Source organism: Herpailurus yagouaroundi, unplaced genomic scaffold, assembly GCF_014898765.1.
Source record: "Herpailurus yagouaroundi ecotype Mexico unplaced genomic scaffold, PumYag 188, whole genome shotgun sequence".
NCBI classification, from domain to species: domain Eukaryota; kingdom Metazoa; phylum Chordata; class Mammalia; order Carnivora; family Felidae; genus Herpailurus; species Herpailurus yagouaroundi.
This window is the reverse complement of record NW_024412419.1, coordinates 23169857-23190755: the sequence shown is the minus strand read 5'-3', so window position 1 is coordinate 23190755 and position 20899 is coordinate 23169857. Positions and strand designations below refer to the sequence as shown.

The following is a 20899-nucleotide window of genomic DNA, read 5'->3' as shown; positions in this document are numbered from 1 at the left end:
TGGATTCGATGCCTGCTGTGTGCAGCAGCTAGGAACACAAAGATGATTTTTAAAAAGTTTTTTTAAATCTTTGTTTTTGAGAGAGAGACAGAGTACAAGTAGGGGAGGAACAGAGAGAGAGGGAGACAGAGAATCCAAAGCAGGTTCCAGGCTCTGAGCTATCAGCAGAGTCCGACGTGGGGCTCAAATTCACGAACTGCGAGTTCATGACCCAAGCTGAAGTTGGATGCTTAACTGAGCCACCCAGGCGCCCCACAAAGATGATTTTTAAAAGGGGCTCTGAGTTCATTTGAAGGGCTGCCATAACCGACCGGATGGCTTAAACACAGATACTTATTTTCTCACAGTTCTGGAGAGAGATGCCCAAGATCAAGGTGTCTTCAGGAGTTTTGAAGGCTCTCCCCCTTGGTTTTCCCTATGGCTGCCTTCTCTCTGTGTCTTCACATGGCCTTCCCTGTGGCTGTGTTCTGATCTCTTCTTATAAGGATACCGGTCACATGGGATTAGGGCCCAGATGACCTCGTTTTAACTTAATTAGCTCTTTAAAGACCCTGTCTCCGAATTCAGTCACATTAGGACTTCAACATATGAATTTGGGGAAGGGGGGTGAAATACAATTCCACTGATAAGAGGCTCTGATCTCAAAAAGCCATTCTCCCATGACAATGTCTCTTTGATCTCTATCTGAGGTTAGCAGCCCAGATGAGGTGTTCTAGGCTGTAATCCCCAGGCTGGTGTAGACTTTCCGCAGCAGGATGATCCAATGGAGAGCATGGAGCCAGCTGTCAGATCTGGATTCGAAGTTTGCCTCCCTCGCTCACTAGTCGGGTGATGGAGCCCAAGTTATAAACCTCTGAAGCCTCAGTTTCCTCATTTGTGTAACGTGGATAATATTACCTGTGTAGTATACAGGGAATTTTTGTGAAGATCCAAAAAGATAATACATGGAAAACATAGCACCATGTCCAGGAGCATAGTAGGTGCTCACAAAATGGAAGTTTCTTTTCCAGGTGTGTTTTCTGCCAGGTTTCTTCTACCAGAGAATGAAGGATGTATCACAACCATCCTCGGGCAGGCGAGTATGCCAGGAAATGTAAGAAACTCGGGCACAGGGTTGTCACTGCCTTGGAACACATTCCACCCTTAAGACAGCCAAACCTGAGAGCAGGAGGGAGAAATGATCCGGGATTGGACCTCACCCGTAACCCCCACTGCTGGGACCTCTGTGAGAATGTGGTGTCGGAAAGTAGCAGGGGACAAATATCAGGTCCGGGCTGAGCCCGGCTATGGAAAACTGATCTTGCAGAAAACAACAAAGCCCAAAGGCTGACAAAGCCCTCTGGTCAAAGGAAGCCTTCACGGTCCAGAAGTGTAGCGTCTAGACCAGTCGAGTCATCTGGATTCTACTCCCATCTCTGATATTTCCCAGTGGTGGGACATTTGCACCCACCAGACCTCTCTGAGCTTCAGTCCCCACAGAGGGACAAATGGAATAGAGTGTTAGACTGATGTGAGTTTATATATTATTAAGAAGTCCAAAAGGCACTGAACCGGCACCCTCCTCTGGGCTACCACACTTTCTCAGCTGCCTGGGGCTGAAGGGGGAAGTCCCTGTTGTTCTGGTTTCTAGTTTCCTTAAACTGCCCACATTTACACACACACACTCCACACGTGAAAGCAGATTAAGGATGCATATCCAGCTTCGGAGTAAGAGGGCTGAGGGCTCATCTGGGCCACATGGCCGCTTCGACATCTCCCACCCCCACCTGGGAGCCCTCTCCCCCTCCCCCACCCTCCCCAAATTACTCACACTCCTGGAAACATGACTGATGACTTCAGGATGAGTAAGAGGCCGAGCACGTCATGGCCCAACTGCTGGCAGGGTAAATGAGTTCAGTGCTCCCTTGAGCAGGGCCACTTAGACATGTGCCAAGAGTCCATTCTGGGGGAAAGGGGGTCACGGGACCCTAAGAGCAGCTCGGCTTGATTTAGCAATGAGCCAGAAGTCCTTTGACCGATTTCCCTGTTTCCAACCCCTGAGTGATGGCCGCCTTCTCAGCTTGGGGTGACTGCCCCAATGCCTCTCTGGGAGGCCTGGGCAGTGGGGGCAGGGGCTCACACTGAGCTCTAGGACCCTGTGTTTCTCTGACCCAAGCACCCCTGGCCTCACCACAGCACAGCATGGCCCAGGGCAACCTGAACTTGGCAGTCTAGCCTGGACTGCTTTGAAAGGGCCCTAATCCAGGGCCCGACCTACAGTGTGCTTGTGTGTTTATTCTTTCCTGCACACCCTAATCCGTGGTGCCAGTCAAGCAGGCATTTTTGGTCTGTTTTCCATTTTCGGTGTGTCCCACTTCTGAGCCTTTGGTGGAAATGGGATCACAGCAAAGGGGTGTGTTAACTCAACGCGTCTTGAAATGCCAATTTTCACATTCTTGGAGTTAAGGTAAGGGCTCAACATTCTAATATAAGCAAAGCAGCACACAAACTGGACTGTCCTGGCACTTAATAAATAGGGCTGAAGCATCAGTTTCCCCATACCTAATACGGGTGGAGTCGGGGCACGGATGGCGTGGAAAGGAAGGCCAGGACAGTGAAGGCTGAGGCAGCCTCACCTCAATGTCCTTTGCAACCAGGGCAAGATGGTGTCCTCACCCTGAGCCTCTGCTGCCAGGCGATCACTCCTATGTGGGGAACAGGGCTCACCCTCGAGCTTGGCTCCGTGAGGATATCAACATGTTGCTTGGGGTCCACCGTGATGTCCTTCAGATTGCTCAAGACAAGAGTGATGCATTACATGTAAGGACTTTATTAGGGTGTTTCAGGACGGAGAAACTAGAACGCAGAAGAACATATTGTGAGGATGATTTGTTTGATGAAGTCTGAGATCCTAAAGGCAGGGGCTGGAACACAAGTGAGGCAGGCGCCAGATCCTTCTCAGCCAGCTCCTCTCCCATCAGAAAGGATGGGTCTTCTGCCCCCTCCCCACTTTTTATTAACATTAGACTTAGTCATTTAAATACAGTTTGTTAGAAGATCCATATAAAGCCAGAATAAGCCTTCAGCAGTAAACTCAGAGATGTTTTTAAGAGACATTTCTTTCTTCTCAGCTGAAACATCTTTGCCACCAGAGTGGCAAAACATTAACTGCCGTGGATTCGTGACCCCTCCCCCTTTTCTTAGCATCAAGACTGATTTTCTAGAGTTTTACAGAGAGTCAAAGCACTGGGGTGACTTCCTGCAGGGCCACCTGTCCAAACCTCTCCTGGGAGGGTCATCATTCTGACCCACAGCCCCTTCCGGGTGCAGCTCTCCCCAGGCCACATTGAGGGTCCAGCATTCATTCTGCTGTTCCTGGGCCATCAGAGATGGGGGGCTCTACAAGGCTGCCCCATGCCTCCTTGAGGTCTCCATGGCTCCTGAGATCCTAACCCCAGATTTAAGGGTGTGTAATTGCTCTAATTCCTTCTACACAGCCTAGGGGATTTTTCTGTAGTCTTAGAAGTGCTATTAACTGGAAGTAGAGGGTAGGGATGGGGGGTGGTGCTCTCTAGCATGCTGTTTTCCCCAAACTTTATGTCTCTATTCCCCTAAGGACTTAGATCTTCAGAACCAAAGCCAAAAAGTCTCCCTTTATTCCTTCCCTGTGTCTTGGGATTGTGCTCACTTCCCCTTGGCAGTCAGCAAATAATTGCTTGAGTGGTGAAAAGCGCGAAGGATAAATACTGGAAGGAATGAGTTGGTATTTCAAAAACTTGCTACCCCATAGAGGATTTTCACTACATGATTTAGGACCTGCAGTTAAGCTACAGCGATCAAGGTAGTACATACAGTATTGGCATAAGAATGGACAATGGGATCAAGGGAAGAGTCCAGAAGTAGACGCACACAGGTATGGCCAACTGATTGTCAACAAAGACACCATAGTAATTCAATGGGTAAAGCAAAGTTTTAAATTTTACATGGTGCTAGAACAATTTGATAGTCATATATTTAAAAATGAGCAATCACCCTTACCTCACATCATACTCAAAAATTTCTTTAAGGTGGATCACAGACCTAAACACACAAACTAAAACTATAAAGCTTCTAAAAGGGAACAGAGACAGAAATTTTCATGACCTGACAGAAGGCCAAGTTTTCTTAAACAGGTCATAAAATCACAAACTATTACTAAAAAATCAATTGGACTTCATAAAAAAAAAATTGTTTTTGCAATCCAAAGACTCTGTTAAGAAAACAGACAAGCCAGTCTGCAAAGAAATATTCACAATATATATATCTGACAAAGTGCTGGTATCCAGAATATATAAAGAATGCCAACAAATCAATAATAAAAAGATTTTTTTTAAAAAATCAACCCAGGGGCGCCTGGGTGGCGCAGTCGGTTAAGCGTCCGACTTCAGCCAGGTCACGATCTCGCGGTCCGTGAGTTCGAGCCCCGCGTCGGGCTCTGGGCTGATGGCTCGGAGCCTGGAGCCTGTTTCCGATTCTGTGTCTCCCTCTCTCTCTGCCCCTCCCCCATTCATGCTCTGTCTCTCTCTGTCCCAAAAATAAATAAAAACGTTGAAAAAAAAATTAAAAAAAAAAATCAACCCAATAAATGAAAGAGAGCAAAAGACTTGACCTGACAGGTCACAAAAGATTACAAGTAGCCAATAACCAAATGAAAATTGCTCAACATCTTTGTGTTAGGAAATGTGCAATAACATTTCACACCCACTGGAATGGCCACACTTAAAAAGAGCAACAGTACCTAACGCTGGTAAGGACATGGAGCAACTGGAACTCATACATTGTTGGCGGGAGCATAAAATGGTACAACCATCTTGGAAAACTAGCAGTTTCTAACAAAGTGAAATATACACCTACCTTATGATTCACTGATGCCATTCCCAAGTATTTATCCAAGAAACCTGAAAATGCATATTCACAAAAATTGTCCAAAAAGTTTCATAGCAGTTTTGTTCATAGCAGCAAAACACTAGAAATGACCCAAATGTCCATCCACAGGTGGGCACATAAACAAATTATGTTATCTTCATATAATGGTATGCTACTCAGCAGTAGAAATGAATAAACTACTGATAGATGCTACATGGCTGAACCTCAATATTATGTTGAAAGAAAGAGAAGCACAAAGCATACGTATGGGGTGATTCCGTTTTTATGAGATCTAGAACAGGCAAAGCCAATCCATGAAGATAGAAATCAAGACATTGGTGGCCTTGAGACAGGGGGGTGGGTGTTGACAGAAAAGTTCTGGGGATCTAATGTTCTGGAAATCATTATCACAAGGTGACTATGATTATAATTAAGACTGAAAAACAAAAAATGAGAAATATGGCAACTTTGTGTGATGATGGAAATATGCTGTACCTTGATTAGATACATGATTACATAGGTATGTATGGTCATCTGTCAAAATTCATCAGGTTTTACACTTAATATCTATGCATTCACAGTATGTAGACTACACCTCAATAAAAAAAAAAAACAAAAAACAGTTGCCAGGGGCCAGGGAGCGGGTGAATTGGGGAGTTGTGTTTAATGGGTATGGAGTTTCAGTTTTGCAAAACGAAAAATTATAGAGATCAGTTGGACAACAATATGAATATACTTAACACGACTGAACTTAATAAGGTAAATTTTATGTTATGTGTATTTTACAATAAAAATGAACACAACATGCTACCACAACCTAGCAAACCTTGTTCATGAAGATTCAAACACACACAGCTTAATTTCTTTCTTTCTTTTTAAAAGTATTATTTATTTTGGGGGGTGGGGAGAGAACAAGCATAGGAGGGGCAGAGAGAGAGGTGGACAGAAGATCCAAAGCTGGCTCCGAGCCGACAGAACACAGAGAGCCCGACGCGGAGCTAGAACCCACGAACCGTGAGATCATGACTTAACCGACTGAGGCACCCAGGAGCCCCTTAACTTCTTAATATAATATTTATGTGGCCTCTTGAAACAGAAGGGCCAAGGTAAATCACAGGTTACATTGGATCACAAAACAGTACAATAGGAAATAAAATATAACATGCAAGTATTGCCATGATGCTGCTCTCGGGGCACCTGCTATCTGACTGTTGGCAGTGAGTGTCCCCCAACAGTGTCCTGGCTTTCCAGATTGCACCATGATGGGTTTTGAAGGGAAGGTCTCAAATGCTGATATTGCTCGTACTACTAGGGAAGAGAAGTTCCGGAACAACTTTCTGATGAATCCTACCCTAAAGAGCCTCATTTCTTGTGTCTTCATATTGGGTCTTTAGGGTCTCTCTCATTCCCACCCCACTCCCTGGGCCCAGACCCCACCTCACACAGTCAGGGAGGGTTGGTCAAGGTGACTGGGCTCCTCCCACATCCTGCCCTCTGGGCCCTGCAGGCCTGCTCAGTGGTGGGGCTGGCTGGTGGGGACCCTGAGCCCTGAAGCCCTATGGTCCATACTTATCATGTGACATGTTTGCCATCCTCCCGGATGGGGAGGGTCCTGCCCATCCTCCCCTCTGTCCCAGGCAGAGGACGAGGTCACTCTGCAAGCCTGGCCTCAATGCCCAACATCCTGCTCACTTGGCAGACATTCAGGAGAAAGTGTGGTTGGGGGAGGGGGTCTCGAATATTCCAGAGGTCGTGACCTTGCTCTCTACTTCCGTCATTGCTATGCCTCTGCACTCAGCATGCATCTTCTCCATCAGCCCAGTGTCATGGTGGCAGACATGGGTGGTGTGCTGGGGACAGTGGAGAAGTGAGCAGGTGCCCCTGTGGACGTGAAGTCCTCTCTGTAGGGCTGCCTGGCTCTGGGGCTAAAGAACATCATGGACCGTTTAAATTTCAGTCTCTGCCCACCTTGACTCCCCAGGGGACAGAGAGAGAATTAGCTGGAAGGTTCAGGAGACCTCTCCTATGAATCCATTTCCTGAGAAGCTGGCCCCACAAGCCCAGTCAGTATCCTAGAGGTTTGCGTGTGCCAAGAGGAGCAGGCCCTGCCTCGGGTGTGTGTCGTCTGTGGCGGGGCCCAAGGAAGGAAGAAGGTGAGGGGGCGTGATGAGCCTGGACTCCACAGGTAACACCCTACGTGGCCTTGGCCAAGTCTGTCATCTGTTAAAAAAATATACATATATGTATGGCAGACACGAGCACAGGGCTTTTTGTGCTGAGGTCCTCAGCACTGGCTAGGACTCCCCTCTGGCTCTGCCTGTCTGGGAGCCAGGCTGGGGCAGGGCCGAACGAGAGTCGACCCCCCACATGTGGCTAACGTCCAGGCCCACTGCGTGGCTGAGGAGTGATGTTGTCAGTGGAATGGGGGTGGCAGCAGCTGCGGAGCCCAGATGGGAGGAAGGCACACAGAAAGGGCACCCTGGAGAAGCAGCGAATCGTGAATCATGCTGTTCATTAACTCAGGCTCATTAGGAGGCAAGCATGAGGGCCCCAGTTTTTACCATCCCCATCATCCTGCTGATGGGGCCCCCTACCTTCTCACCGGTCCTGAGTGCCCGGGGGGAAGTACATGCTTTCGGGGCGCTTGGCGTGGATGGCTGCCTTGTGAGAAGGGGAAAGAGAGCTGGCATTTATTAAGCATCCCCCGCATGCCGGGTCCGTGTTAAAGTTTTCGCAAGGGTTATACCTCATTTGGTCCTCACAATACCCTGAGAGGTGGGATTCATCGTTCTCACTTTGCAGATGGGGAAATTGAGGCTCAGAATGGAGAGTGGACTTGCCCAAGTTCTCCTACTAAATTGGGCATAGCCTCTTCCCCCATCACCTCATTGCTTTCATCACAATATAGAACTGTCTTACTTGTAAGGCTGAAGATACTTCTAGATTTTCTATTCTCGACGCCTCCAATTATGGCTGTCACCTGCCCTAAGAATCAGCCTCTGAGTCTTTCCAACAATCCCCTTCCTTCCCTTGCTGGAAATGGAAACTTCCTCCACAGAGACAGCTTTTAATGGCCTAGATGAAGAGTGCTCCCCAGAAGAGGGAAGGTGGGATTTTAATCTTTCTGAAATAAATTGGAAAAATAGAGGTAAGAACAGCAACTACCATGAATGGCAGAGATATCCGGCACAATGAGCATAGACTGTCCTAGAAGCCCAGGGGGCCATTGTGTCTGGAGTACAGGGACTGGGGCATGGGGCGCAGACAGGGAAGAGGTATGCATTGTATTCCATGGGCATTTTCCTTAGGGGCGATGGTGCCCACCCACGGCCCTGAGAAGACGAGGCAAGAGAAGTCAGCTCTACCGGGTCTGGGACTCGGAAGAGAGAACTGGGCTGGAGCTAGATCAGAAGTTGGGCTGACAAGAGCTCCCCCAAAGGAGGTTTGATCTCCATACCTCAGAGCCTGCCACAGCGAACTGCAAAGCTGGGCGCTTGTGATATGGGAAAGAGAGTCCAGAGGAACAACCTTGATTCTGGGCCCTGCCGCACACTTCCCACAAGTCTGGTGTCCCCAGATGCTCACCCTGTGTTGCTAGACCCAGCAGCATCCACCGGAGGTCCCAGAGCACGTTCTTAGCACCACAGCTCCTCAGGCCTGCCTGTCCTTGTCTTCTCCGTAGCCTTCCCCTGGAGGCCTCTGATCCCCCAACCCCATTTCTAAACTGGAGGCCTCCCAGCGACAGGCAGAACCCGGAAGGCAAGACTCCAGGTGCACACGCAATGGTGAAATGTGCAGGTATTTCAGCAATGGTCCTCGACGGACCCACTCCCACATACCCACAAAACCAACCTGTGCTGAAAGGCACGGGACAACATCTCAACAACAGTGCAGTGTCCCCTAAAGACTCTCAGTAGCAAATGGACAGCCCCTTGCATCTGGCTGGTCGTTCCTTGGAGGACTGATTTCGTCCAGAACTCCATGGTCTGCTGGAGATCTTAGGTGACGGCGCTGCTTATGGAAACCAGGCAGGCGCAGGAAGCCCTGTCTCCTGCCAACGACGCTCAGCCCTCGAAAGGACAAGGTGGCCCAGCAGCAGCTGTGTCTGCCCACACAGAGCCAGGGAGCAGGGAACTCATCCTGACACAGACATGGGGGATGGCCAAGGTGTGAGGCCCCTGCCCATGATTCCCCAGTGACTGCAGAAGCTTCTTGCTTTTGAAAGTCCCAGGCAAGGGCTTAGCTGGAGGAGACAAGAACCCAGTTATGGCTTGGGCATTCTAGCATCCCCGTAATGGGCTGGAAACCCTATGAACTTGCATCACTTTCCTGAACAGTAGATTTGGGTGTTAAAAAGTGTTAGTGAGATGTCTTTTAAGTATTTAGAAATATTTCCCAGCCCTACCACCAAAGACGAGCGTTTGTTTTTTAAAAATAAACCCTTGGCAAAGATGCCATGTGGTGCCTCGCGCAGGTGACGGTTGTGCAAGACGGCCCGCCCACCGACCGTGGGTGGGGACCTGCCTACAGCTGTCACCCAGCTCCTAACAAGTCCTCGGGGCACACCCTGCTCATTAGGCCCCAGCCACGCCCAGCCGCCCAGACTCCTGGTCGAACCAGAATGCCAGGAGGGGGCGGTGGCTCCTTGAACCCTGAACAATGGGCTGTGAGGAGTTAATCCAGGCCCACGGCTCTAAGAACTGGGTGCTGGAGCTCGGGGGCTCCCTCCACTATGTCTAGGATGGGTCCATGGGGCCTACACACTGGCCAGGCTCCTGTCTCCTTGGGGGTCAGGGAGCAGCAGGGGCCCCCAGAGGGAGCCAGGCAGAGCTCTAGGCAGTAAAAGTAGACCTGTGTTTAGAGGCTGCCTCCCTCCGTGGAGGGCTGAGCCTGCAGACATTATCTCACTCCTGCTCAATGTCCCCCCAGGCAGGTAAGGGATGGGACTTGTTCCTGCTTTATAGCTAGCTGGGAGCCCAAGCAGAGAGGATGGGCAGCCAGAGAGAGGAGGACCCCGGCATAGCCTAGCCTGCCCAGTATGTGACTACAGCTGGGCAAATGCCCCCACTGGCCCATGTTCCTGCCCCCTGGGGTAGGTGCTGCCCCCTGTGGGTAGGGACGTGCCCCCTGAAACAGTCTGCGTGCCCCCCAGCCCCACCGCAGCGTGCACCCCCTAGAAACCCCGCCCCGGCCCCCCCTCCCCCCGGGTTTCCCCCCCCCCCCCCCCCCATTTGCAGCACTGCCACCCTCGGGGCCCCGTGTGGCATGAGGAAGGATGGGCTGCCCAGCCCAGCCCCACCTGGGAAGTACACCTCACGGGCTTCTGCTAACTCAGGATAAACCGGATTGGGGTTAGGCAGGTGGCAACATGCTGCTATTTGTGGAGGCTCCTGGCCTTTCTGCTCCCATGACACCGGGAGAGTGAGGGCGGCATCCATCTTTGCCCGGTCATGGACTCAGGCCTGTCAGGGAGCCCAGATGGAGTCACGGGCCACAGGCTGGAGGCACAGAGTCTGCACAGAGCCAAGAAAGCTTTCAGGAAAGATCCCTGGCTTGGGACAAAGGAGACCCCATGCAGAAACACAAAAAACCCGACCTGGCCACCACCCGCCTGGGGCAGCCTTCCCCTCCTGGGGCCTCATCTGCCCAATGAGGGGGTTGGATTAAATGAGACCCTCTCGCTTTGTAATTCCTCCACTGTCATTAGGCTGTGTTCCCTGAGTCTCAGTCCCTCCACTGCTGGTCTCAATAAAACCCATTCAAGTTTGGGGGGTTAGAATTAAACTCTGTCTAAATTAAAGGCTAGGCAGGGAGTGATGGCAGAGGCTGGGCAGACACAGCTCTGGGCAGGCAGCCCTGGGGCCTCTGAGAAGAATGAAGAGCCAGTTACAAGCCCAGAGACCCTGCCTTGCACCTCCTGCCCAGTCCCAACCCCAAACCTTCACTTTGTGACGCTTACCCACTCTTTCCGGGTCTCCAAAGCCTGGGGTAAGGTACTTGGGCCGGAGTCCTCTCTGGAGATGTGGGCACAGCGGCCCTGCAGGAGTCATACAGGATGGGACCATGAACCCTCAGTAGAGAGCCCCTCCAGGTGCCACAGACCAGCCATGGGGTTTGAGAAGGAGTCAGAAGCCTTCTTAAAACCAGCTGTGCTCCAGACACTCATCCGCTAGGAAGGCCCAGACCAAAGAAGCTCTAAGCTCTGCAAGCCCTTTTACTAACCACTTGAATTGGCTAATCATTTGTAGAGTATGTTTTGGTTGACAAAGCATCTTCCTATATATGATGTCATTTGATCCTCATAGCAACACAATGAGATATTTTCCCACTTTACAAAGGGCAAAACTAAAGCTCAGAATTTAAGCAACCTGCTTATAGGATCCCAACCAGGAAGGGGTGGAACCAAGACTGGGGGCCTTGTGGTCAAATTCTGAGTACAGAGCTCTCTCTCTCTAGGACACCATGTCCTTATCGCCAGGTTCCCGGGACCCAGAAACACTCCCCTGGGACGAAGACAGTAGGCTGAGGTTCTCCCACCTAGCAAGGCTATGTGCTTGCTATGTGTCTGTAGTCCAAAGAGCCTAGAGACTCACCATATTGTTGCCCTGGGCCCGTGCACAGGCCCACAGAGAAGGATAGAAAAGCAGTTTCTCTGTAGCAGGGCAAACCCTCCCTGAGGTCTGAAAGGACTGGATTTTCCTCCTGTTAATCCCCATGATGTTCTTTCTTAGAGGAAGTGACCCAGTAGCTACCTTCAAATCTCTGAAAAGCCATGAAGAACAGGGAATGGCCATCTTCTGTGGGGACCATAGACGGAGAGAGCAGGAAACAGATGCAACACGGTGTAAGGAAGGATCATGTAAGGGTGAACTCTCCAGCAATGAGAACTGCCGGGGGATGAAACTAGCTGCTTTGTAAGGTGGTAAGGTCCCTATCACTGGAGGAGTTCACGCAAAGACTGAGTAACCACTCTGCTCTGGAAATGTTATATAGGAAACTCAACCCTTAGAATACCAAGTAGGAAGAATGGACTCCATGATATTGACACTTCTTCACACCAAGAGCCTATGAAGAAATGGGAATTATCCAGCTTCTATTTGGACCCCAGATTCCCCACTCTGAGCGCCATATTGGATCAAGACAGAGTTTTTGCTGAGTGTCTCTACTATCTAATCCATGTCAGACTAGGTTGGAGTAGAGAGCAGGGGTCAAGAAGCAGGGCTGTGGGTGAGTATAGTCGCCCCCGAACCACTGCAAGGTCTGACATGGGAAGTTCTGGAGCTCTGATCTGAGGGCTGAGTGTGTTGAGGCCATCATTATTTGCCCTCCCTGAGAGGTAACTGGGGCATTCCCATTGATTTGGGCAGCTAGCCATAGACCTGCCTAAGCCTCCTGGGTAGCTATCCCCTTTGCCACAGTGACCAGAATGAATTGTCAGGCCAGGTCAAGGCAAGCCCTGCCTGGGTTGTGAGTGTTGGCCACCTGCCAATGTCCAGGAGACAGCTGGCAGAGACATCTACCGTCTTTTCTTTGCAGCTGGCCTAGATTTTTCATATTGAGGAAGAGCTCTCTTGAGACACCTGAGTACCTGGAACCTGGAATGTGGAATTGGAGGTGGAGAGATTCAGCACTAGCACCCCAGGACTGTCCATGGGATACCCCAAGCTACAAAATTGTCTGCCATGGTTCCCCGAGGGTTAGGAGACACCAGACCATCGCCCTCCTCCAGAAAGTCTCCCGGGATTGTGTTCAGTTGATGAATAGAGGGTGGTACCTTCCCACTCCCACCATCCTCTGTGGACACCCACCTCCTGCTTGTCTTTTGGTTTTCTCCTGGAGGTAAGTATTGCTAACCTGGAGAGGTAGGAAGGGAAACCCAAGCTTGGCCCAGCCTGGCCCATGTTCTTCTAGGAGTCCTGGGAACTGCTCCCACTCATTCCTTCAATCAATCAATGCTTACTGAACACCTGTGCACCTGCAAACCAAAAAGAAAAATCACCTCATAGAAAAATGGGTGAAGTATGTAAACAGTCAATTCCCAGACTGGCCTTGCCACTTACTTGCTGTGTAAATTTGGGTGAGTAACTTAACCTTTCTGTGCCTGTTTCCTTACCTATAAAATTATGATAATCATGGTTCTAATTCACTGGGTGACTTTGGAAAGTGAATGAGATTGGCCACACATTATGGGTGGAATTGCGTCTCTTGCAAATTCATACTGCGGAAGCCTAGTTCCCAATCCCTCGGAATTGGAATTTACTTGGAAATAAGGCCTTTAATGGAGTGATTAAGTTAAAAGGAGGCCATTAGGGGGGGACTCTAATCCAATCTGGCTGGCATCCTTATAAAAGGAAGAGACAAAAAGATGGGCACACAGAGAAAGGAACACGTGAAGAGATAACAAGAAGATGGCCATCCGCATGAGAAGGAGAGAGGCGTCTGGAGAAACTAACTTTGTGGGCACCTGATCTTGGACTCCTAGCCTCTGGGGCTATGAGAAAATAAATTTCTGTTGTTTTAAGCCATCCAGTCTGTGCCATTTTGCTATGGCATCCCTGGCAATCTAATACACCACCTCAAGCACACATTAGTTTTCTGTTGCTGCTATAACAAGTTACCACAAATTTATTGGCTTAAGATAACACAATGTATTATCTTACGGTTCCATAGGTCAAAAATCCCACCGGGCTAAAAACAGGGGCTCTGCTGAGCTGTATTCCCTTCTGAGGGCTCCAGAGAATCCATTTCCTTGCCTTCTCCAGCTTTTAGAAGATACCCGCCTTCCTTGTCTGTGTCCTTTTCCTTCATTTTATTTTATTTTTTTTAAGTTTATTTATTTATTTTGAGAGAGAGAGAGAGAGAGAATGAGCACAGGAGGGGTAGAGAGAGAGAGAGAGAGAGGGAAAGAGAGAATCCCAAGCAGGCTCCACGCTGTCAGCTCAGAGCCCAATGCGTAGCTCAAACTCATGAACTGTGACATCACGACCTGAGCCGAAACCAAGAGTCGGACGCTTAACCACCTGAGCACCCAGCACCCCCCCTGCTTCTTCATTTCAAAGCCAACAGAGTAGCATCTTCAAATCTTTTTCTGACCCTCCTACCTCCCTCTTACAAAGATCCTTATGCTTACATTGAGACCGTCCAGATGATCCAGCATAAATAACCTTTTTTTCCTCAGGACTTTTCTGCAAAGTCCCTTTCACCATACAAGGTCACATATTCACAGATTTGGGGGATTAGAACATGTACATTTTTGGGAGAAGGGGCATTATTCTGCCTACCACACATACAATCTATTATTTAAAAAAATTTTTTTTTTGAGAGAGCACTAGAGGGGGAGGAGCAGAGAGGGGGACAGAGGATACAAAGCTGGCTCTGTGCTGACAGCAGCGAGCCTGATGCCAGGCTTGAACTCATGAACTGGGATATCACGACCCGAACCGAAGTCAGACGCTCAACGGACTAAGCCGCCCAGGCGCCGCCATACAATCTATTATTAAATGACAAAAGCAAGCCATAGAACAATGTACGTAGGTTAATCTCATTTATGTAAGAAGATACTAAATCAATTTATACAGATTTATACTCACAAAGCTATTAACTGTGGTATTTTCTGGGGAGGGATTGGGGCTTATATTTTTGTGCATTGTGCCTTTTTTTTTTTTTTTTTTTTACAGTATGCACACACTCATGAATTACTTGGGCAATTTTTAGGAATTTTAAGTAAGTCAAAGACAAAAGGAAGAGATGTGTACTCACCCTTTCGAGCTGGGTCTAGAGACACCAAACAAACCCACAGCATCAGAACCTCTAGGAAAGTTTTCTGAGAAGCGTGAGCAGAGCACTGTGGCAGCCGGGGTGGGGGCCCCTCACTGCCTGAAGCGACACCTCTGTTGAGTTCTGAAGGAGGAGAAAGAGTTTCCTAGGTGGAGAGGAGGGAGAAAAGCGTCAACCATGACAGCAGGCCTAAAGGTGAATGACCCGGCTGCATGGCCGCGGCCAGGCCCAGGGGAGCTGACGGGCAAAAGGAAAGGGAGCTCGCACCTATTGAGCCCCTACCTGCCGGGCCCTGTGCCCAGCGGTGTTGTGGACGTTTCCTCATTGGATGGAAGTGAACCAAGGCTGTGTGTGTTGATGGAAGAGAGGGTCCGGGCTGGAGGAGAAAAGGCAAGGAGAAGGTGGCAGGGGGCTGGGCAGGGTCTGCTCCTAGAGCAGCTGATGCAGACAAGGAGGGGTGACGAAGGAGACAGGTAGGGCCGGCGCTGGAGGCAATTCTTTCCCTCACCCCCTCCCGCCCCCCACTTCTGGGTGTCCCATTCACATCCTCAGCCCGGAAGCAGGTGCAGGTTTGCAGGCCACGGTCTCAGGCGGCCCCTCCGAGCTGAGAGTGCTTCCAGACCTGCCCCCAGACCTGCTGCCTCAGATCGTCCTGGCAGCGAGGTGGCCACACTAAGCCACTTCTCTTAGTCCTTTGGGGCCACTATAACAAAATGGCACAGACCAGGTCAGTGGCTTATAAACCCGAGAATTTATTTGTCACATTTCTGGAGGCTGGAGGCTGGAAGTCCAAGGTCAGGGTGGCAGTATGGCCGGCTGAGGGTCCTCTGGGTTGCAGGCTGCTGATTTCTTGTTGTGTCTTCACATGCTAGAAGCGGGGCGAGGGATCTCTCCGGGGCCATTTTTATAAAGGCGCTAAGCCCGTGTATGACCTAATCACCTCCGAAAGGCCCCAGTTCCTAATGCCATCACCTTGGGGGTTAGCTTTCAACACATGAATTTGGCGGGGGGGACACAAACGTTCAGATCATAGCATCCCTGAAGGGTTCCCAGGTGGGGAGGAGACTGGGCCCGCAGGGCAGGGAAAGCAGGCAGAGGGGCTTCAACCTGGGGCCCTCCGCCCCGGGCACTTGTCCTTTCTTGCAGCGAGAACACAGCCGTGTCCCGAGGATGTGGCTGGAGACATGACAGAAGGCACCTGTCAGTGGCCGAGGGAAGAGGTGATGGGTGAGTGGAATTAAGTAAGGGGGTGGCCGTCTCCGGTGTTCCAGTGGCACACTGGCCCAGATGATGGGCTCAAATCTCAAATCTGCCAGTTTCAAGCTGTGTGGCATTGGACAAGTTACTTCGCCTCTCTGGGTCTCAATCTCCCCATCTCTAAAGGGGAGTAATGATAGTATCTGCTATGATAGATTACCATCTGGTAAGTGTTTGGAACAGCTGGAGCATTGGAGGCCCGCTGCTTAAGTGCTGGGGGTCATTCGTGTGGACTCTCCGTGGATGCCCCAGCTGGGCTTGGCAAGCAGAGGGCCCCTTCAGGGTCCCATGCTACCATGTCTCTAACCTCACCCCTGCTCCTGGGGTGGCTCTGGGAGCAGGGCACAGGGACGCCAAAGGAGAGCTGGCTCTGGGGAGTGGGGAATGACAGTAGCCATGGCCTCCCGGGTGGGAGGAGGACAAGGAGGAAGTGGGGGTTCCAGAGGGGCGGAGACACCAGCGGGAAGGTTTGCCCCGGGGGGGGGGGGGGCAAAGACTGTTGGTCAGTCAATGCCTGGCTTTGGGGTGTCAGAGACAGCTTTATGGGAGCCAGAACTCCTCAGCTCTGTTTCACGGGGCCGAGGTGTCCGTCATGATCTCTGGAATGGCTGTGAAGATTTCCAAAAAGAAATACTTTTAAGTCACTTTAACTGCACAGAAGATCTATATCCCAGGCTGCACTTTTCAGAGGCGGGGCTAAGTGTCACCAGGTCAGAGAAATGCTGATGAGTCCGGGTCCATTCGGGAGAGCTGGGAGTGGGAGGTATCTGGATACTGATTCCGGCTGCAGGCCAGGGGCTCTGGAATGCTAAACTCACTCAAGGAAGGGGAAAGAGAGAGAGAGAGAGAGAGATGTGCTGATCCCTTGGAGCCCAGCTGTCTCCCACAGGAGGCCCGTCTCCCAGGAAGCCGGGTAGAACCTCAGTCCAGAGGAGCTCAACCAAATCATCCCGGTTTGCCAATCAGTGGCAGAGCTGGGAAACAGTAACAGCCCATTGCCCAAGCGAGCGAGCGAGGGGGCATTGTTCAGGTGTGAAATGCATCCCTGTCAATTCACCCCTGGGTGAGGGATTCTCAGAAAAGACTTGACCAAGGCAGGGGTGGAGACGATTGCAGAGGAAGCCCAGACCTGCCGCGAACTGGCTGCGAGGCCTTGAATGACTTGCTTCTAATCTCTGGGTCCCCATCCCTCGTCTGGGTCCCTGTCCCTCATGTTGTAATAAGGAAGGACGGCTGCCTAATGATAGCATTAATCATTATGCAAGGTTTACTGCATCTGAGTCACCTTACGCACATTATCTCATGTAATCCTACAACAACCCTGCGCGGTCGGTATTTGAATCCTCGTTTTGGAAATTCCATTTTCCATTTGTCCAAGGCCATGCAGCTAACGAGTGACCTGGCGCAACTGAAAGCCTTGAATGGCCGCTAACGTGGCTCTAGACCCCTCCGGGTCTGCTCTGCACTCCATCCTCAGCGGGAAAAATCAGGGGAAGCCACCAGGGTTTCATTAAGCTCCACCTCACTGCCAGGCCGGAGAGGCCACGAGGACCGGGCTCCCGGCCAGGAGTGCAGGGGATGGGTGGGGATGGCCCCGGCCTGCCCCCAGGACCCCGGAGTGCCAGGGTAAGAGGCCAGAGCCTGGCACCCCCACAATCCACATGCTTGGTTCTCACAGGCCTGAGAACGGCGACTGCCTTGAGTTTAATCTGAGCTCCTCTTTCCAAGAGCCTTCCACGCATACCCTTTACACAGCAACTTCCTCCTCTTCCACTCCATCAAATAATAGCTTCTCTGGAAGCCTCTCCAAAGGACCTTTCCCCCCAGGCCCATTTACTGCTCATAACCACCCAGGCAGGGGAGGGCATCATCATCATTTCCACACTCAGCTGGGGCAGAGAGGTGGCCAAGAGCGGGTGCTTCAGAGTCACTTGTGGCTCTTCAATGACCAGCTGGTTGGCCTTGGACACGTCAGCCATCTGATGGTTATAAGGACTAAATGACACATGGATGTGCAATGCTCAGAGTCCTGCTCCTGAAGAGCGAGCCCTCGACAGTGAGAGCTTTTTTTGTTCAAGTCCCTTTTTTATTTTTTTAAATTATTTTTTTTAAATGTTTGTTTATTTTTGAGAGAGAGAGAGACACACAGTGTGAGCAGGGAAGGGCCGAGAGAGAGAGAGAGAGAGAGAGAGAGAGAGAGGAAGACACAGAATCCGAAGCAGGGTCTAGGCTCTGAGCTGTCCTCTCAGAGCCTGACGCGGGGCTCAAACCCACAAACCGTGAGATCATGACCTGAGCCGAAGTCGGACGCTTAACCGATTGAGCCACCCAGGCACCCCTCCAGTCCCTTTTTCTTTAAATAAACTATTTTTTTTAGAGCAGCGTTAGGATGACGGCAACATTGAGAGGAGTATGCAAAGATTTCCCATATAAGCCCACGGCCCCTCACTGTCCACATCCCCACCAGAGCCGTACAGCTGACGGTCCACGAACCTGCATTCAGTCATGTGGGCCCACCAACGACCCGTCATTATCACCCAAAGCCCATCATTTACATTAGCACTCACTCCGGGTGTCGTACATTCTGTGGGCTCGAGCAAATGCATAACGAACGCCCTCTCTCCATCATTGTGGTATCGTACAGAGTAGTTTCACCGCCTAGAAATCCTCTGTGCTCTGCCCATTCAGCCCTCCCTCCCCTCTAACCCTTGGCAACTGATCTTTTTATTGTCTCTGTAGTTTTTCCTCTTCCAGAATGTCACGTAGTTGGAATCGTACAGTGCTGTAGCCTTTGTGGTTTGGCTTCTTTCCACAGAGTAATAGGCATGTAAGGTTCTTCCATATCTTTTCATGGCTTGGCAGCTCATTTCTTTAGTGCTAAAGAATATTCCAGTGTCCGGATGGACCACGGTTCATTTACCCATCCATCCACTGAAGGACGTCTTGGTTGGCATTTATGAATAAAGCCGCTATAAACATCTGCGTGCAGGGTTTTCAACTCTTTTGGATGAATACCTAGGAACACCATTGCAGGTTTATAAAGAGCAGGTTTAGTTTTGTGAGAAACTGTCAAATTGTCTTCCAAAGTGGCTGTACCATTTTGTCTCTCCACCAGTAATCGTGTGGCTTTAATTTTTTTACTCAGAACTAAAAAGTGCCTAACTTATGACTATGTAGCCATTAGTTGGCAGAGCAGGGACCAACAAGCAATCCTTCTGGTTCCAAATTATGGGCGGTTTCCTCTGGCGGCATTGACCATCCGCTAGACAGGCCCTCACAAACACATTCACACTTACTCGCCATTGCTTTTGAGAACTGATTCTTGGTGCGGATGTGTCCCAAAGCATTCCTTTCCCGCCCCATCCGGGAAAGGCCGCCATCTGGTCCCTGCAGCTGAGAGGCTTGTGATGCTCTTGCACAGTGCCCAGGTGTCCCAAGCTTACCTGGACCTGGAGGAGAACCAGGTGGCTCTGGGAAGCCCTTCCTCCTTTCAGAGCCGACTCAGCCAGCCCCAGAGTCCTAGGCGTCACTGTGCCCCCATCAGGGACTGGCAGAGGAAGAGAAACTGCCCCCACACACCCACCTCTCACTCCAGCTACGTGTCTGCCTGTCCTTCCTTCCTTCCTTCCTTCCTTCCTGAGGTGAAATTCACAGAACAGCGTTAATCATCTTAAAAGTGTATAGAGTTCAGTGGCATTCAGTACATTCACGATGTTGTGTAACCACTACCTGTACCTACTTTTGAAACATTTGCATTATCCCCAAAGAAAACCCCACGAAGCTATCACTCCCCTTTCCTCTTTCTCCCTCGCCCCTGGCAACCGCCAACCATTCAGCCTCTTTGGGTTTACCTATTCTGGTTATAGAATAAACAGAATCTGTGTCCGGTTCCACACACATTTCTCAGACCACACTTTCTGTAACTTCCTGAGGAAGGAGGAGGAGGAGAGACCTCTCTTGCTGACTTTGCCTCTGGCCCCACCCCCTTGTCCATGGCGCCCTGTGCCTCCTGCTCACGGTATTTGTGGTCCAGCGAATCCACTCTATGGCATTTCCTATTTCTTTGAACTATTGTGAGCAAAGGACTTGGTTCATAAATTCATTCAACGAATAGCTCATGAGCTAGCAGGGGAGACAGGGGAACCGTCATTACGACGTGTGATCAGGCAATACTGTGGATTTTTCAGAGAGGCAGGGGAGCCGTAGAAGAGACACATCACCGAGCCTCAGGGTTTGGGTGGTCAGGGAAGAGACCGGGGGACGGGGACCCGCATCTGTCTGATTCAACCGTTTCCTTAGGACTTACGAGAGTTCCTGGCACATAGAACCAGGATGAATGAACAAGCCAGTCAACCAATCAATAGAGCTCTCAGCTAAGAGCTGAAGGATGGATACAAATCTGCAAAGCATATCATTTCATCATTTCATATCTGAAACCTTGGAGGCAAAGGTTCAGCCGCTTTAATACTCTGAAAGACGTAGTGTCTAGGTGGACACTGAAGGGGAGGCAGGTGGGAGATGAGGCCAGAGCATGCAGGGCCTTGGAGGCTACATGGAGTAGCTTGACTTTAACCTGAGTGTGAAGAGGAAGAATTTTAAGCACACTTGCATTTTAGAAACTCATCTTTCTTTTTTTTTTTTTTTAATTTATCTTTTTTTGACAGAGAGGGAGAGGAAGAGAGAAAGGGAGAGAGAATCCCAAGCAGGCTCCGCATGGATAGCGCAGAGCCCCATGTGGGGCTCGAACTCACAAACCGCGAGATGGTGACCTGATGGTGACCAAAATCCAGTCAGACGCTTAGCCGACAGAGCCACCCAGGCACCCTTAGGAACTCATCTTTCTAATCCAGATTAGAGATTAGGATGATGTGATGATGTGCCAGGACAGACAAACATCGTTCTCGCCCTCCTCCAGCTGATGTTTCCATGGGAAACAGAGGTACTTGATACATCATATAAAATAATTAATTCAAAAGTCATA

General features: G+C 50.2%; 1 long non-coding RNA gene across 4 annotated transcripts; it reads right to left on the bottom strand.

Moving 5' to 3' along the window:
• Positions 1–210: 210 nt before the first annotated feature.
• On the bottom strand, positions 211–20614 carry LOC121044288 (uncharacterized). Of its 4 annotated transcripts, none has more exons than XR_005797235.1 (6): positions 19215–20614; positions 14944–15037; positions 14644–14806; positions 10844–12859; positions 2542–2835; positions 211–897 (listed from the first exon to the last, which is right to left on the bottom strand). It is a non-coding gene; the product is annotated as an uncharacterized LOC121044288 (long non-coding RNA). The 4 variants fall into 4 exon arrangements; XR_005797233.1 differs by lacking the exon at positions 19215–20614 and adding an exon at positions 4873–4916 and having other exon boundaries at positions 12693–12859; positions 14944–18062; XR_005797234.1 differs by lacking the exon at positions 19215–20614 and having other exon boundaries at positions 12693–12859; positions 14944–18061.
• Between the last annotated feature and the right edge of the window lie 285 nt (positions 20615–20899).